The 13,579-nt window shown below is 38.1% G+C and overlaps 2 long non-coding RNA genes across 8 annotated transcripts in view; one reads left to right on the top strand and one right to left on the bottom strand.

Moving 5' to 3' along the window:
- LOC149746981 (uncharacterized) overlaps positions 1 to 2,748 on the bottom strand; it is a 27,493-nt gene extending 24,745 nt beyond the window's left edge. For 3 of the 7 annotated variants that reach the window (XR_016388402.1, XR_016388401.1, XR_016388400.1), the window contains exons 1-3: positions 1,914 to 2,747; positions 1,656 to 1,702; positions 536 to 723 (exon numbers count right to left, since the gene is read on the bottom strand). This is a non-coding gene — a long non-coding RNA (uncharacterized LOC149746981). Of the gene's footprint in view, positions 1 to 535; positions 724 to 1,655; positions 1,703 to 1,913 lie in introns of all 7 variants that reach the window. The other 4 variants (XR_016388406.1, XR_016388405.1, XR_016388407.1 and 1 more) reach the window with 4 other exon arrangements.
- LOC149746982 (uncharacterized) lies at positions 2,736 to 13,236 on the top strand. Its single transcript, XR_016388408.1, has 3 exons — positions 2,736 to 2,862; positions 4,628 to 4,711; positions 12,968 to 13,236. It is a non-coding gene; the product is annotated as an uncharacterized LOC149746982 (long non-coding RNA).
- The last annotated feature ends 343 nt before the right edge of the window (positions 13,237 to 13,579 follow it).

The raw sequence follows: 13,579 nt of genomic DNA on the forward strand, positions 1-13,579 counted from the left end.
TTGTGTAGTGATATTGCACTGTGGTTTTAACTTGTAGTTCTCTAATGACTGATGATGTCGAGCACCTTTTCACATTCATGTACTATTTGCTATTTAGATATACCCTTGTGTGAAGTATCTAGGTGTTTTGCCTAATTTTCTATTGAATTATCTGTCTGTTACACTTTTAAATTTTGAACCATGTGAATACTAATTTTTAAAAATTTTAAAGTAATGTGATTAAAAATATACATAAATTTCAGAGTGCTCTATGCTGCATGTTCTCTCCTTCGAGGTTTATAATACACGAGTATTTCAGAAGCTCTAAAAAGTCTTAGAATTTTCACCACACAACAGTTGGAGAAACGCTGTTTCCATTCTTGTCTAATTTTTAGTTTTCATGGAATTAATAATTGCTTCTGTTTTTTACTTGCTTATATTTTTTAAGTTCTCTCTCGAATTTTATCACGTATTTCATTAGATCTATCAAACATCTATCAATGTAACTACCCAAATACTCAAAACTAGTAATCTAAATAAATTCAATTACACTAACCAGTCTTTCTTCTTGGAGTCTGCCATCTTCCTTCTCCGGTGAAAACGATTGCTCTCTAATTCTGCCACATATCTTTCACCCTGGCATTTCCCTTCACATTCTCCTGGTCCTTTTTTCTGGATCCCATGTCTTTCTCTTTCTTGTCTTGCTCTCATGTTTTGTTGGAGCACATCCTCTAGTAACTTTCCCTTAAAAAAAAAAAAAAAAAAGGTGGATGGATGCATGGAAAATAAATGTTTTCATCCTTGTATATGTGAAAATGTTTTTATTCTACTCTTACACTTGATGGATAGTTTGACTACAGGATTCTAGGTTGGAAGTTATTGTCTTACAAAACTTGAAATTTCACTGTAGTGTTTTAGCATAAAAGTTATTGTTGAGAAACCCAATGCCATTCTAATTCCCATCCGTTTATTCCTGCTTCTTCCCTCTAAAAACTTTTAAAATCCTCTCTTTATTCTTCGTGTTCTGATCTTTTTAATGGTGTGCTTTAACATAGGTCCTTCTTCATTCACTGTGGGTAGCTGGTGGGTCCTTTAACTATGAACATCTTTGTCTTTTGGTCCTGGAAGAAATTCTTGAATTATTATTTTGATCATTTCCTCCCTTCTTAATTTTTGTTCTCTTTCTCTAGAATTCTTAGTTTGTAAACTGACTGCATGAATGAATGAATGGGAAAAGTTTTCTGAGCACTTTTTGTAGCAAAAAGCTTATTAAGGAATGAACCACAGATTATCAGACCATATCTTTAAAGCTAAGTATTTTATTTTAAATTATCAAATTTTAAAACATTCTTTCATTACAGCTTCCATTTATTGTAAAATGTAACACTGCTACTCTCATTTCAGGCAATACAAAAATACAGGAAGCACTGATTTTCTGTAGGCAGAAATCCCTGATTGAAGTCAGGCATTCCCTATTACTTTTGCTTTAGAATTCATTAAATGCCTAGCATGGACTTGGTATTGTGTATAATATTTGCACCACACTTTGCAAAATAATCATTTCTGGTGTAGAAAAGTGTTTGTTTAAGGTAAAAAGATCTTTGCAGTCTTTTTTGATTGGCATTAAACACCGCATTCTTCCCAGATCTATAAGAAAGTAATGTTTGCAGGCTTACCTGGAATCAAGGGAAGCACTCTCTCAAGGTTACTTTTCAATCTGTGTCTGTAATTATGGACGTCAGGAGAGAAAAAAAAAGTCAGAAAAATAGGTCCCTAGTAGAGAAGCACCCAACAGGAACTAAACATCTGAACGTTTAGACAGGATTAAACTCTGACAGGGCTTATCAGCCACCCCCACACGACTAAAGTAGTTGGAAGTGAGGTTAGATTGGAGTCCAGACAAGCAAGTGAATCTACACCCCTACCTGACTCACCGGGCTGAGGAGTGCGGAGCCCTAGTAAGTCACCACTGCACGTCCTCAAAGGGCTTTCCGCGCAGGCTTGGAGTCAGGAAATGGCAGCTGCCACACCCACCCCACTACCTCTGTCTGGTGTTTGGTGACTCCCGGAAGACGCGCCGATGGGACCAGAGGCGATTCCTCCTGGGTGGGAGGGTTCGCTGACTGGCTGTGGAGCTGCGAAGAGGAAATTTCCCCAAAAGAAAACCTTTCCAACCTAGTGGGTTGGGTGGAGAGAAGACAAATTGAGCGCCCCTGCCTCACTTCCCCACTCCCAAGCCCCCGCCCGAGCCCCGCCGGTGTGGCACACGTCATCTGGGCGCCACAAGGCAGAGATCTCGGGCCTCAGGCCGAGGCCGGAGCCTTGCTGGGAGGATCGCGGGCCAGTGGCCCTCATCCCCGCCTCGGCATCCGCCGCTGACGTCGCCTGAGAAGTCTGGGGATGGTGGAGCTCTGACAGGCGGGCTCCGGTGGCAGGCAGCACCTGGGAGGGCCAGGTCGGAGAGAGGAAGCTTCTCCCCTGTGCGCCCCGCCGCCGCAGAGTTGACCAGTCTCTAGAAGAGAAGAGTCCGCTCCGGCTCCGGATAAGCAGCGGCTTGGCGTGGGCTGCGCGGAGAATGGACGGCCTCGTGACCTCATGTCCGGCAGGCTGTAGGGCCTGCCGACCCGGCTCGCGCAGGGGGTGGAGCCGGGGGAGCGGCGGGCACTTCCGGAATCGACCGGCTGCCTGAGTGCTCGCGACACCCGCTACCATGAACGAGGAGGCCATCTGCAGCGCCCTGCTCACCCTCCCGTACCACAAGCTCGCCGACTTGCCCTACCTGAGCCGCGGCGCGTCCGGCACCGTGTCTTCTGCCCGCCACGCAGACTGGCGCGTTCAGGTGGCCGTGAAACACCTGCACATTCACACCCCGCTGCTCGACAGGTAGGGCGCCCTGGCGGCTCCACCGCGGAGCCCCGAAATCTGCGTTCCCCACGCCACTGGCTCTAATCCCGGGCAAGCGGGCTTTCAAGCCCAAACGACGGTGACCCTTTAGAATCGGCCGCACACCTCGTCACCTCTAGGCAGCCGTTCAACGCTTGGGCTAACATGGTGGGGAGAGCAGGCTTCTCTGGAGATGCAGCAATCACGCTTCGTTTCACTGCCCTCTCCTTTTTATCTTACTCCTGGGCCTCCTTTCTCCAGACACCAAAAATCAGCGATCACAGCCCAACTCTAAACGTCCTCTTTATTGAAATTGGGTTCTGTTTGCTTTGTTTTTCCCTTTTTTTTTTTGAACTCGAATTCTAGGGCTGCACTGCCCAATAGGTAGGCTCTTAGCCACAGGTGGCTATTACTTTTTTTTTTTAAGTGGCTATTAGAAAATTTCAAATTGTATATGTGGTTCACATTATATTTTTACTGAACAGCACTGCTGTAGAGTCTGGGACGTTTTGGTTTGGGCTTTTTGTTGTTTTTGGTTTACACATGTAGGCATGAAAGTTTAGATATCAAACTCAATTTAGTTTCTCCTCTTACCGTCACAGGGAAGGAAGCCTGTCTCTAGAGGAAACTTGTATTATTTTTGCTAACAATAAACGGAAATCAGAAAGCTGTTAAATGACCAAAACTTTTGAATGTCTCTCCCATCCTGGAACAAGTTTAGTGCAATGTCCAGATTTCAAGGGAAGGCTAGATTAGTTCCTGTTTCCAGAAAAACCTTTCAACCATATATATTAATCAGTGAGTCTAGTCACTAGTCTTGTGTATTTTCCTTCCAATAGGAATTTAACTAGGCCCTGCATTCAATTCTTAGTGAGTTAACATCCATGATTGCAACATTCTCCTCTCCTCCCCCTCTATCTAAAGTGAAAATACATCATGCTAGATGCCTGATTAGCCAGAGGCCGTCAGTATCCAACAGCAGATAAATTCCTCAGCTTCAGCCCTGCTAATGGTATTGACTTTCATCTGCCTGTGGCTTTTACTTGCTCTCTTGCGATCAGGCTTGGATGGGCTAGATCTCACAGTAAGTTTGAGACACCTCTAGAAATTGTTCCCGCTTTTTGTGTACCATAATCCTGATTTAGTGATATACAGGGTATATTTACCCTGGGTCTTGAATTCTGTGGAGCAATTACTGGGAAATTATGTGTATGTAGTCAACTTTGAAGGGTGGCGGTTGATTAGAGAGGGTAGATGTATTTTAGAATCAACTATTAAAATATATGGAAATCTAGCACAGATGGACTCCTTAGGTATTTTAAAGGAGACTGATCCTCCCATTTTGGATGCTGCTTCTCAAGATTTTAATTTATCTAAGTTTTGTGCCATTTGGGACCAAGAAATGAAGGGAGCTCCCTTTCGTGCTCATAAACAATTTCATAATCTAAAATTCTTCCCTAAATCGGGTAGGAAATTAATTCTGCCGTCAAAGAAGCCATAAGGAACAGTGCAACACTCTGGCATTACTGCATCACATTTTTTCTTCCACTTGTTTCCTAGAATGTTAACATTAGCAGTATTTATGTAGTCTGAGCATAGGACTGGGCTATGCAGTTGACTCACAGGGTGTCTTATGTCCTCACTTATGAAGTGGGAATAACAGATACATGTACTTCTTGGGCTCTGGTGTGGATAATGTTTGCATTGTTCTTTGAGATCACAAAAGAAAAATAAGTTTATGTGCTGTAACATGTTCTTATTTTAGTGATTGGTGAATTATTCTCTGTAACCTGACTTCTGCCCATGAGAGAGGACCTTCCTCAACAATCTCCCAACGCCTTATGAGTAGGTGAGTCTGATAGGTTGTTCAAATACCTTGTGTAAACAGTGTAACTGTTTTGTAACTGAAATTTGCTATGGGTAATTTAGGTAATATGTCTATAAAAGCTGTTTTACATTTTAATTTTTTTAATATAAAAACCTATTTTTAAACTGTTTTGGCTTTCTCTGTTTTCCCATTCATTCTTCCTGAAATCTGACTTCAAGAATTTTCCTTCTCTGATTAAGCAGTGAGTGGAAAAAACAAGGCTTTAGAGTCCCACAATTGCAATTCAAATCTGACTCCAAATCTGCTACTTATTGTTGGTATGACCAATAGAAACTATTAATTTATGTGAGCCTTAGTGTTCTCATATATAAAGTAGGGATAATGAAACCAACTGTAGTAAAGTGGCCAACACATAATAGGATCACAAGAGAAGGAAGAATGCATCATACTCTTAATGGGAGGAGGAATTAGTATATTAAGTATCACTAAGATATCCCCTAGCATGCCCTCTCTATAATTCTTTCTCAGAGTATCCAGGAACCTTCCCGGCAAAGGTGCTACTCAATAACTGTCTTGTTGACCTACATTTCATGAGGCAAATACAGACCTGTTTCAGCTTAGGAAATATAAATTTAATTAAAACAGGTCTCACAAACTGGTATAATTGGGTGCCTCACAGTTGGGATATTAAGTGGCTGAAGAGCAGGGAGAAGAAGAGAAACTCTTTATGCATTCTTGTAATTCTTGAATTTTGAAACATATAAGTATATTACCTATTCAAAACATAGATGACTAAGATTTTTTTGGTTTATTTTGCTTATTGTTTGCTTATTGTTCAGAGCAAACTCTAAATTTTCAGCTTTCTTCCAGTAAAACCAACTGGAACACTTCACACATAATGGAGAATAACCACCATTTTCAGGTCTGGGATTCAGTGAATTGCTAGGGGTACTAAGGACAACTTTGTTTTAATGCTTTTTACACCCAAATCCCTTCTATCGTGATGAGGCATAAGTGGCCTTTTACCTTTCAATTTAGTGCTTACCCTTATTAAATTTACCAGTCAATTGGCTAATATTTAGAGAAAGAGCCTCTGCTCTATGTATTACCGGAGTTGCCACCAGACCCTTGCTCAAAACTCACCAATCCCTCCTTTGAACAGGAACTAACGTATATCTTTAAGTCACAGGGTCTGGACACAAAGGAAGTTATAGGAAGAGAAAAAAAAAAACTGGTTAGAATCAGCTGAAACCAAAATGGCTACGAATCTGACCTCCAGCAGACCCTGAGTCTCATTTTATGCTGATTTTACTATATAGTATACTATATGACACACCTACAGGTGACTATGACCGGATGTCACAAAGCAAAAAAGGACAGAAAAGGGATGGTACCCCATTTCCAGGGAAGCCCTGCTTCTTTCCCAGAAAACCAATGCACGTGCCTCACCGTCATTAGTCTCACTCCTACCCTCATCGTCCTTATTCCTTAAAAGCAAATCCCTCTCACCATTAAGGTGAGAAGTTGATTCGTGAACTAAGTTTCTACTTCTCCATTCTCTGACCATTGAATAAAGCTGCTTCAATCTCAGCTTCGGTTTTATTTTGGCTGCATGAACTCAAAGGGAGAAAGAACCTTCCCCACTGAGGCAGAGGGCCTCAGCAGGGCTAGGGAGCAAGCAGGGGTCCATAAGACTTAATTTCGTAAAGTATACATAACAGTGCTTTGGGAAAATTCCTTTAAAATAGTCAAGTAATGACATGAATGTTCACAGAATGCATAAAGCTTGAAGGTATTCCTTTCATAGAATCTTTTCAAGAAGTAATACTTATTCTGATAATACTACTGTTACTAAAAAATATTTTTGAACCATTTGTTTGGAGATGTCTTTAGACTCAATTTACAATCTCATGTTTGCACAGTTATAGCTAATATAGACGAGTAAATAAGAGATGATAAGTCCACCATAGTTTAGAGTAGGAAAAACTCATTTCAATAGAGATTGACTAAGGAATGACAGGGCATCTGCTCCACACAGAGCAATCAGCTCACTGCTTTAAGGGAATATTTTAAAAATAATTTGTTCATTATAAAACTATATAACAGAATATGTGCATCCATGAATGATTTTCTTTTCAGAATTATCTAGGTAAGCAATATAATAATACTATGATTGCTAAAATATTCTTAAATTAGCCATTTAGTGTGCCTTTAGACTCAGTTTACAAGTAATGTGAAAGACTTAATCTCATTTTTGTTTGGTTATCGTTAATGCAGGACACTAAATGAAAAGATAAATCCTAATATAATTCAGAGCTAAGAGATAGCATTTCAATAGACATTGGCCAAGAAATTATCTATGAAAGAAGTAAGATTTAAATTAGACCTTGAATACAAGTACCATTTGGAGATGTGTAGAGAGATAAAGATAGCACTCTATGCGGAAACAACTGTGTAAACAAAGGCATCAATACTGGACAACTCAGATTCTGCTCATGAGAGAGTAAATAGATGTAAGTGAAAACAAATATGTAAGGGAAGACTGAGAAACAAAATTAGGGTAAGAGTTTGTACGAAATTGTGGAGAGCTGTGGGCATATATGAGCTTTGATTAGCATGATGCCACTGGTAGCCATACACCACATTCAAAAACCATTTTTATTATTTTGCTATAAGGCTTTCCATTAGCAGTTTGATGGGATTCATTGTTTGGTAATACTTCAGTCTGTATGCTGCTTTCATTAGCTAGTATAAGCAAGATTCCTATTAAAGATTTTTTATTTCCTATAACATTTCTATTTTAATTTGTTAGATATTTATAGTTTAAAATATTTGATGAAGACTCTATGACCTTTGGAAGATCAGAATAGGAGAGGTATGAAAAACAAATGACTCCATTCATTAAAATGTGAAAAAGTAGCTTATTTTCCCAAGAGTGGTGCATGAAAGGCCACTGTGTAGATTACATAATCTTGCAAAGAAAACAACAAGCCTGTTTTTCACCAAAGCGGATCTGTTGGAGTTTTCTTCTAGTTCCTACTTCATTCTTTAATTCACAGTTGTATGACTTCTTTATTCTCCTTGTTTTACATTGTTTACTATTTCTTTCTGTCTTGACTCTTATTCCACTAACTTGTCCTAAAGCCTCAAAATCTCCCACCTACACCGTTATGTTAGTCACCACGGCAATGCTTAGGGCAGGTTATAATATATAGACAGATACTGCCTTTATCTGGCATGTTCCCTTTGTGAGTACTTTTCAAACATCTTTCAGTGTTTGGTACTTTCTTCATTCCTGATCATTCAGTATGTCCATGACCTCAAGTGAAATCACTGTAACACTTTTACTAAGTATTATGAGAGATTGGACATGATAATATTATGGAACTCTCTAAAGGAAATAACAAATCTGAACTAGAAATCATTATGCAAGGCTTCCTAGTGGAGAAGAAACCTAAGGTTAGCCAAAGTGATAATCAGGAGCTACCCAGGCAAAATGTTGAGGTAAATAACTGCTGTCAGAAAGCATGGAATAAGCAAGTGTTCAGAGGAGAAAGAGCTGACGGTTTTGAGGGAACTGCAGATGACTTGGCAGAGATGGCACATGGGCAGTGAATCTGAGATGGGCGTGAGGAATGAGGCTGACAGGGTAATCAAAGCCTGGGTTGTGAAAGGACATGGATGCCATAGGATAGATGATGTTTTTCATCCTGAAGGTAAAAAGATGCTACCGACAAATTTTAAGGAGGAATATTACATGAAAACATACAAAGTTTTAGGAAGATTTTTCTAGCTTCAATGTAGAGAATGTGTTAGGAGTGCTCAAGACAGGAGATAAGGAGTTCCACTCAGAAGATATTTTAATATTCTGAATGAGAGATGATAGAACCCTGAAGTGGAAATATGGTAGAAGGAATGGAGTGAAAGGGAATACTCTAGTGATGTTATGCGGGTAAAATGAACAGGATTTTGTGCTTAATTGAATGTGAGGAGTGAGTGAAAATAAAATTTAATCTCTGAGAATTAAAAAGTATAATATATGTAATGTTTTCTTCAAGCTAGTATTCAGAAATATTAGTTTTGATTTAAATTCTGTTTATACCATAGTGTTCTATCCATTATAGGGATAGAATTTTGTGTAATTATAAAATTGACTTCCACCTAGTCTGTATTTGTTTCTAGTACATTTTTAAAGATTCTTCATTATGTGTCTAGTTTGATGAATTCCTATGATAATGTCTATTAACTGTCTTTATCCAGGTATTACTAGACTGGCAATGGCTTCTATTTTTGTAGCTTGAGAGTCTCTCTCTCTCTCTTTCTCCCCTCACCTTCTTCTTTCCCTCTCTCTGTCTCTGTCCCTCTCTCTCTGTCTCTGTCTCTCTCTAATTACTTTCATTACTTTCATTTCATCTCTTCTCATTGCTTTCTTATTTCCAGGTGGTAGTGAGTGGGATTTAATCCTAATTGGATCCAAGCTGAGGCCAGATCCTTTCTTTCACAAATTATGGGCCCCGTTTCATACCAATTCACTTTGGTGGGTGTGTATGTGTGTGTGGAGTGGTGGTATTTTTGAGCCCCTTGTATGGTGGGCTACATAAATACAGTAATAAAAATTTTTTTAAATAGAATTTTTATGAAGAAATAAGAGCAATTCATATCCTATAAGAAGCCTATAAATAACGTTTTCCTTCTCCTTCAGTCTTTGCCAGACTGGCTAAGCTGCCATGACTTAAACGAAGGGTCTGCAAAATGATCTGAGACAGCAGAAATAAGCCTGTTTCTTATATGAGACACAGGATTTATTAGATCCACTTTAGAGATTCTGTGAAAAGTTTTAATTTTAAATGGATTTTTAAATGTCCTCCCCCTTTTCTTCTTTTAAAATCAATATTTTCTGCCTCGTGTCTGTATTTTTTAAGTGTTAACCCTCAAATTGAATATACCCTGTGCTTGGCAAATGAATATTAAATGATTTTTCCTGGAAAATGTGTTTGCTCTTTAAATTTGACAGTCATTGCTTATATGGTAAATGTTGTCAGTGCCAAGAACTACCTGGCATGGCTGCCAGCTACAGGTCCATTATTTTCATTGCCTTTAACCTATAATAAATATTTACTGCTTTCCATAGAAAGAGACTGCGTAGCTAAGCAGGATGAAAAGTAAGTTTATTCTTCTGAACCTTAGTTTCTGCTTTCACATGTAAAAGATAACATTAAACGCTTCCTCTGTGTACTACTGTCTTTACAAAACTGTTTCTTACCACTTATTTTGTGAAATGCTCACATCAGCCAAATCATGTCTATTTGAAATGACAGTTTGAATTTATCACTAAGTGAGACCCAAATTCTGCTTCATCGTGGAGTTATCTACATTTTTTGTTTTGTCATTGGGAGAAGGTTCTGAATTTTAATAGAATTTTTTGAGGACTGTATGCCTTTAAGTATAAAATCACCAGGATTTGCTCCGGGAATTTGGAGAACTAAGCCTACAGCTAAAAATCAAGAGATCCTAATTGGGAAGAGGCAGAATTCAAAGGCTAGGAGGATGCTTTGATCTTTTAGATATGCAGGCTGGCAATGGGGACCCACTGAAGACGATTAAACTGAGGCATGGCATATAAATGTCATTGTGAAATGATTACTCTGATGATATGTGGAGACTGAAATGGTAGAGTCAGGAAAAGTGGGGTTTAATATAAACAAATACAGTAATTGCAAGAAATACAGCAATATTGTACATCAGGAATATCATAATAGTGTATGTGTGTAAGAACCTAGGCACATGAATTTTTATTGTGAGAATTTTTATAATAGTAAATATTTGGAAAGAGCTTAAATTGTCAAAAATCAGGGATTGGTAAAATAAATACGCTACTCTCCACTCTAATGAAGCCACTGAATTTGATTTCTAAAAAGCATATTTAGTACACAATGTTCACGGTACATGGTTGACATAAAATAATGTTCATGACACATTAAGTGAAAAATTGAATATCTATATGACAGGTTCATATTATATGCAAATAAACACATCTCGATGGAAACACTAAAATGTTATCTCTAAATGATCAAGTTATAGTTGATTTTATTTTCTCCTTTCATTGGTATTTAGATTTATTTTCTGAATTTTTATAACAAGTGAGCACTGTATGCATGATTTCTGCACTTGTCCACATGCTGAAATATTATAATGCAGCACTATGGATGTGGTCATGAAATTTGAGAGAAGGGCACAGTTTTGGAAGTCAGTGTTAGATTGAACTGGAATTTGATGACATTGAGTTCATCTAGAATTCTAATAAATTTCATGTGATTGACCAATGTCACCACCAATGAAGCTCTACAATGTAGTCATTTCTCAAATATTAACTTTATGTGTATCACAACCTTACTTCATGGGAGAGAAAATGTGTGAACAAAGAAAACAGCCTTACAGTCAAGGAACTTTTGTATGGTAATGTCTTATAGTATAGTCTCTAACTACATAGGATAATTATATCGGGCAAGGATAATCTACCACTAGCAAACCTTTGAAGTTTTCAGCTACAAAGAAATTATGTCTCTTTCCAAATAAAAGTTTAAACTCCCTTATATTCTAACAAAATATTTTCAGTTAAAATAGACAATGAATTAAGTGAAAATGTATGGCATCAGCCAAACATCATGTATGCTTACTATAAAAAAATTTTTTTTCAGTCACACACAAAATACACCAACCAGTGCATTATGATTTACTTCATTCAAAACATATTTTCGTTATCTATCTTGTGCAAGGCACTGTGCTAAGCCCTGCAGAGCATACAAAACTTATGAAATATAGTATGATCTCAAGGAAGTAATAGTCAGATGAAATGACATAAGTATTGATAGCCAGAAAGCAAGGTAAATATAACAAGGTAACTATAACAACAATAAGAATCATACAGACAACTAGTTTAACTGAATAAGAAACAGAACTCTTTAAGTTTTAGATTTTCATAAGAAGCTGAGAACAATACAATAGGTATTGCGTACCCTGCCACTTCACAGGGTGGCAGTAGATGCAAGACTTTCCAAGAAACTATGAGAGCTGTTATGCCATCATTAACCCACCATGTTCCTACAGACAAAAGTAACCCACTTTACTGAATGGAAAGTTTTCAGCTCAAAGGGAGGTTGTATAGAGGAGGATTTTGAGAAACTGAAAGAAGTGAATTATGTTCTCAATTATTAAGTATGTAACTGGCAACAGATAGCTAGCAAGAAAACCTGATAGATCAGCTCCTCCGCAGTCCTAGGTCTTGAGTGAGTAGCAGTAAGAATCTACACACATAATTTTAATTGTCATAAGAAAATATTAATTTCTAATTTTGACTATGGAGTATATACTCACAGTCCCAAAATCAAGTGATTGCTGATGGTTTCAAAATACTGCTTCATATAGTAGATACAGTTTACACCTACATGGATCATATAACTAAGTCCTTAAGAGTATAAGTCATATGATACATGATGGCATAAACTATATATATATATATACACACACACACACACACACACACATATATATAAAGATTTAGAACAATGATTCTGTGATATGAAGAGTTAGATGATTTTTTTCAGAACAAGCTTTGTTCTCACAGGTTATACCTATTTTATAATCACAAGATTATAAAAGAAAATTTTATAAGAAATCACAAGGATTTGAGGAGCAATCTATTTATTTTGAGTAGAATGGGGTAAAATTCTGCCATTGTGCATTTCAAATCCGGGAAAGGGAAGCTGAATTATTATATGTAAAAATACATATTTTTGAGACAAATAGCTCACTATTTGGATAAAATAAAGCAAAATCCATACCTCATTCTTTGTAACTTCCAAATTGCTCAAATGGCTAAAATACTTAAATACAAAAATAATCCATAAAAATAGCATAAGAAATCTTCCTAGGGTTTAATTTTTTGAAAGTACTCTAAGAATGGGGAAGACCTGAGTACAGTAATAACTTCAGACAACATAAAAGATAAATTTGAAAATATAAACATTTTCAAGAGTTTTTAGGGGACACACACTCCAAGTCAAATACATAGAAAAAGTTGTTCTATATCCCTCATAGATACACAGTTCCTGAGGTGGCTCCTAATGATCCTTATCCTCGTGTATTATCCTTCTCTTAACTGTGGTCTGGATCTGGTGACAGTTTCCAACAAATAGAAAAAGCAAAAATGATGGATGTTACGTTCATGATTAAATAATAAAGGACTGTATCTTCCTTTCTCTGGCTTCAACACCTTAGACTGCTGCCATGTCATGAGGACATTCAGGGAGCCAGTGGAGAGCCCTATGTGACAAAGAAACAAGACCTGACAGCAACAACATGAGCAATCTTGGAAGGGGACTCTCCCCCAGTTGAGCTTTGAGATGACTGTAGGCCCTGCCAATGTTTTGATGGCACCCTGCCTGAGAGCCGGAGCCTGAGGCTTTGACACTCCCAGCTAACTTGCACCTGTTTTCCTATATCTGTTTCCATAGAAACTGTGAGATAATAAATGTCTGTTGTTCTAAGCTGCTAAAGTTTTTGGACTATTTGTTACACAGGAATACATAATTAATAAACCTCTTAATTCTTTTTTTTTAACGTCTTTATTGGAGTATAACTGCTTTACAATGGTGTGTTAGTTTCTGTTTTTTAACAAAGTGAATCAGTTATACATATACATATGTTCCCATATCTCTTCCTTCTGGCATCGCCCTCCCTCCCACCCTCCCTATACCCCGCCTCTAGGTGGTCACAGAGCACCGAGCTGATCTCCCTGTGCTATGCGGCTGCTTCCCACCACCTATCTATTTTACGTTTGGTAGTGTATATATGTCCATGCCACTCTCTCACTTTGTCACAGCTTACCCT

This window comes from Delphinapterus leucas, chromosome 17 (genome assembly GCF_059928025.1).
Source record: "Delphinapterus leucas isolate spDelLeu-1000000601 "Yukka" chromosome 17, BTC_Dleu_Yukka2, whole genome shotgun sequence".
Classification (NCBI taxonomy): domain Eukaryota; kingdom Metazoa; phylum Chordata; class Mammalia; order Artiodactyla; family Monodontidae; genus Delphinapterus; species Delphinapterus leucas.